Raw genomic sequence first — 5,104 nt, 5'->3', positions numbered from 1 at the left:
GAAGGAAGGAAGGAAGGAAGGAAGGAAGGAAGGAAGGAAGGAAGGAAGGAAGGAAGGAAATAAAGGCTTTCCAGTGTCAAAGTCTAAGGCTGCCCAGGAAATCCCACATTCAGGGTTGACAGGGTGATGTTTTCCCTGTGCCCCTGAGATGACTTTTCTAGATTGAGCTTCTCTTTGTCCCAGCTACTGGGGGTAAGGCTGCCCTAGCATGACTGATCACCGTTTGTCTCCTCAAACAGGGACCCCACCGGCAGGCAAGGCCTGGGAGTTACCCAGACCAGGCAGCTAGGCTGCAGCCTCCTCTGCCGGGTCTCCAGGTGGTCTTGATGCTCTGTTTTGGGGTTGAGCTGAGGAGTGGCAAGAACGGTCCACCTCCTGGGGGTGAGACACACAGTGGAACACTCGGGATGGCAAAGGCAGCAGGCCTATGAGCCCATCACCAGGGTCAAAAGCCAGACCTGAAAGTATCCAGCTGTCCCCTTGCCAGACAGACGCAACAAGGCTTTCAGGATTACAAAAATATCTGAACCAAAAATAGCCATTTATTGTGGGATTTACAAAATATTCAACTAAAAACACTTGACAACAAGAATTCCAAATGTAGAAGGATTAAACAAATTGTAGGATATAATACTCTAAAATTCTTAAACTGTGAAGTGATATCTGATAAAATAAAAATAGACTATAATTAGTTAAGGCCACACAGTATAAACCCCAAACAATCATAAAATAACAAAGAATTACAGAAGGGAAAGTGAACGGAGAACAGATGTGATACATAAAATAAGTAATAAGATGGTACATTTAAGCACAGTCTGTAAAGTAAATTTAACTGGTCTAAACACATCAAAAGTCCAAAATCATTAGATTAGATAAATTTTACAAAGCTCAATCCAGATATATTCTGCCTAAAGAAAATTCATATTAAATATAATAAGGCAGTCCTACTGAGGGAATTAAGATGATGGACACATGCAGGTTAGACTAAAATGAATCCGAAGAAAGGGAGAACGGCCGCATAAAGATGGAAAGGGGCATTTCAGAGCAGAGTGTGACCACTGGTCACTGGCATCATTTCATAGCAATAACACTTCCAGCTCGGCCAGAGATCACAAACATCCCCAGGTGTCTAGGTGCCAAATCAAAGAGCCAAAGTGATAAGAGTTAGGGAAGAATAGATTCACAACTGAGGTCAAAGATTTCAATACTCAGATCTAAATAACAGAACTTGTGCCCAGTGTGCCCAGTTCACGAGACCCCAGAGACCACCAAGGAGCTGACCGATGGAGACACACAAGGGTTCTTTTATTGTTGCAAGCTTAAGCTTGGGCCCACTCTGTCACCGACTCAGCGGATGTCAGATGTGAGACCCCTTGATTTGGGAGACAGGTTTTTATAGGTTTATTTCAGCAAGTTCAGCAAGTAGGGGACTAGGGGGTCTCCAGCCTGTCAAGCATCTGATTGGTTGCAGCCCAGTGCCAAACCATAAGCTGCTGGCTTCAGGAAATCTGAAAAGACATTTGGACATTTAGTGCTTTCCTGTCCTTGGTTAATTGACATTGGCGGGGCGGGGGGGGGGGGGTGTTCTCTATCCTGTCCAAGTATTGTGGTTTTTCTCGGAACAGGGCCCAGGGCTCAGTCAGTCCTATGGAGGTTTTATCCAAGATGGAGTCACTCAGGTCTCTCAGGAGAGAGAAAACCAGTAATGAAAAGAGGAAGTCTGAGCAACACAAATATGAGCATGACCCAATGGAACTCGAGAGAGCACCCAGCAAAAGTACACTACGCAGACAGAAATGCTCAGAAAGAGAGGCTCCAACGCTTGAACATGAGTTACCCTTTCTCTACCACCCATGTGCCTAAAGATAATTCAATCAAGAGTGTAGAAAATATTTTGAACTGAGAGAAAACAACATATCAAGTTCCCCATGTGTGCAGGTAGACACAGCCGGGCCAGTATGTTAGAATAAAGAACGTCTCCCACTAATGCCATGCACGTGCTCAGAAAAGGCCAGGCTTGGTCCATGCTTGTCAGGCTTGCATCGGCAGGCAGAAACAGGAGCATCACCAGTTCCAGCCAGCCTGGGCAACAGATTGAGACATTCACTCTCAAAAAATAAAGCAAATGAAACTGAGAGAAGATCTGTGTGGAAATCAGTGAGAACTGAAATAGACAAAAATCAGGCTCACTGAGAAATTTGAGAAAACTGTTAGACTCCAGCTACATTAACCAGGAAAGAAGACAGAAGACAGCTCATCAGTATGGGGAGTGGTTACAGATTCTATACACATGAAGTTTAAAATAAGAAAATAATCCTCCAATGCCAATAAATCAACAATTTACATGAAGATAGATTCAGAAAACAGCAATGCTGTTGAGGTTCACATAGAAAGAAAGAAATAATCTATTGGAGAAACTAAATCAGTTCTTTTAAACCTTCCTACAAAGAAATTCCTGGGCCCAGACATTGTGACTGGTAAATTCAACCAAGCATGTGGAGGAAGTGAGACCAACTTTACATAATACTAGTAGACCATCCAAGGGCAGGCAGCACTCCATCATATGAGGCCACTCTTCTTATAGAAAAAAATATATTAGACTAAAAAAACTTACAAGCTCACACTCCTCAAGAAAATATAACCAAAAGAGCTAAACAAAACGTAAGCAATATATGAAAGGGGTAGTGATAAATAGGGCTTAACCCAGGAGTGGACGTTTGCTCTATCATGGGTAAAGTAAGTTCACCTCAGTAATAAAATTAGAAAAGAAATATGATTATCTCAACAGATGTGGGGACATCTGTGAAACACCCAACACCCACTCTGAAATCTCCCTCTTCCCAAAACAGGCACAGAATTTCCTCAGCCTGAGAAAGAAGGAGCCTCAAACCACACAGCAGACACAACTCTTAGCAGACACTGAACTCTTCCCACTAGGGTCAAGAAAGGGCCACGACATCGCCTTTGAATACTGTACACAGACTGCTAGCTGGTGAATTAAAGTTAGAAAGAAGGGGAGGTGAACAGATGCCTATAGTGAAAATGAAAAATTAAAATTTTAAAACTTTTCAATTAATTGTGAAGATAGTTATATAGAAAATCCCATGGAATTCACAGAAATATTTATATGTAAATAAGAGAGTGTAAGAAGGTTGCCAAGTGTGAGAGACATGAAAACTCAGAATCTGTATACTAGCAATACAAATTAGAAGTTGAAATTGAACAAACAATGGCATTTATAGTAATACAACCAGCGTGATGTACCATACATAGGGATAAACTCATCAATATGTAGGTCAGACCAGCGCACTTAAAATTGTACAATATTTTGAAAGAAATCAAGAGAACTTCGTAAGTAGAAAGCTGTGCATTTTTTTCAAGGTTCAGAAGATTCAACATGAGCAGGGTCCTAGTTCTTCCCAAATTACTTAGCTGTCAGTGCGATTCAGCCAGAACTGCCCCCTACTAGGCTTCCTGTTTGAAGAAGCTGCAAACTGGATCCTAAGTGTCTAGATTGTTAAAAGTACTTACACAGCCAGGAGAGTCACAACACTGTTTCCCAGCTTGCCGTGCAACAGTCGTGGGGTTGCTGGTGCTGACACGGAGACCTGTGAGCCTTGTGGAAAGTGAGGTGCAGTCCAGGAGATAACTCACAGCTGTGGTCATTGATTCTCAGCAAAGATGGAGACAGAAGGCACTCTTTCAATAACTATTAATGGAACAATTACATCTCTTCAAATAATTATCACTCTCATTTTAAACTACAGGCAACTGAACTCAAAATAGATTGTAGATATTGTAGAAGAGTGTAAACTTCTATTAATAAACGGGAAAACACGAACGCGGTCTGGGCAAAGCTATTTTAAATTGACCCTAGATGAAGAACACACAGCATTTCTTTCTTTTTAAAAACAAGTTGTTCTTTTGGGGGAGGGCTGGAGAGATGGCTCAGTGGTCAAGAACACTGACTGTTCTTGCAGAAGACCTGGGATTGAGTCCCAGCACCCACATGGCAGCTAACAACTGTCTATAACTCCAGTGCCAGGGGATCTGACAGCCTCTTCTCTCCTCTATGGGCACTGCACAACATAGGTACACTTACCTACATGTAGGCATAATACTCATACACATAAAATAAAAAAAATAAATATTTTTAAGAAACAAGTTTTTTAAAAAAATTTTTTGTAAAAATGTTTATTTCTGTGTATGCGTATGTGTCTGGATGTGGGTGCCTGTGGAGGCCAGAAGAGGTGATTGGAGTCCCTGGAATTATAGTTACAGGCAGTTAGGAGCCATATGTCATGAGGACCAAACTTGCGGTCCTCTACAAGAGCAGAAAGCGTGCTTAATTGCTGAGCATCTACCCAGCCCTGGTTGCTGCTTCTTAATATTTTCTCTATGATTGCAGTTGGCAGTCTTTATCTTTGAGAAAATCTGCTGCAAACTAAAAGATATATGTAATAAATTTTATACTTTAAAATTGTTTTTGGAAAAGTTAGTGTTAGAACATAACTAATCCTCTGCTTCCCTGGGCTACACAACTCAGCAGCCTCTCTCTCGGGAGCCCTCTGGGTCAGGTCCTACCCTCACCTCCCTCTGCTTCCCTGGGCTGCACAACCCACCAGCCTCTTTCCTGGACACCTGGGCTGACCCCTCAGCAGGAAGCACCACTGCTTCCTGATCCCTTGCATCCAGAGGAACCCAGTTCCTTCTCGTGGTCCCCAGGAGCCCTCTGGGGCTGGTCCTGCCCTCACCTCCCTCTGCCTCTCTGGGCTGCACAACCCGCCAGCCTCTTTCCAGGACACCAGGGCTGACCTCTCAGCTTCCTGATCCTTTGCATCCAGACCAACCCAGTTCCTCCCTGCAGTCCCCAGGAGCCCTTGGGGCATATTCCTGCCCACATCTCCCTTTGCATCTCTGGGTGGTATAGCCACCAGCTGCCCCGACCAGTATCTTTCCTAGGCCCTGCTCCCAGGACAGACCAACCACCAAATTCCTGAGGACAGCATCTTTCCTGGAGGGATCCAGACCTTAGGAGAAAGTCTGAGAGCATCTGATCCTCATCTGACTTGGGCCTCTGTGGGAACTCCTGAGCAGCAAGAAA

At 43.6% G+C, this 5,104-nt stretch overlaps 1 long non-coding RNA gene across 2 annotated transcripts in view; it reads right to left on the bottom strand.

Annotated features, from left to right (window-relative positions):
• Positions 1-1,645: 1,645 nt before the first annotated feature.
• Positions 1,646-5,104, bottom strand: part of LOC115072085 — an 18,051-nt gene continuing 14,592 nt past the window's right edge. Inside the window, exons 2-3 of one of the 2 annotated variants that reach the window (XR_003851147.1) lie at positions 5,031-5,089; positions 1,646-3,709 (exon numbers count right to left, since the gene is read on the bottom strand). This is a non-coding gene — a long non-coding RNA (uncharacterized LOC115072085). Of the gene's footprint in view, positions 3,710-5,030; positions 5,090-5,104 lie in introns of those variants that run through there. The other variant, XR_003851148.1, reaches the window with a different exon arrangement.

This window comes from Nannospalax galili, unplaced genomic scaffold, assembly GCF_000622305.1.
Source record: "Nannospalax galili isolate Female #2095 unplaced genomic scaffold, S.galili_v1.0 scaffold60, whole genome shotgun sequence".
NCBI classification, from domain to species: Eukaryota; Metazoa; Chordata; class Mammalia; order Rodentia; family Spalacidae; genus Nannospalax; species Nannospalax galili.
Note: the sequence above shows the minus strand (reverse complement) of the source record. Positions and strands in the feature narration are given on the sequence as shown.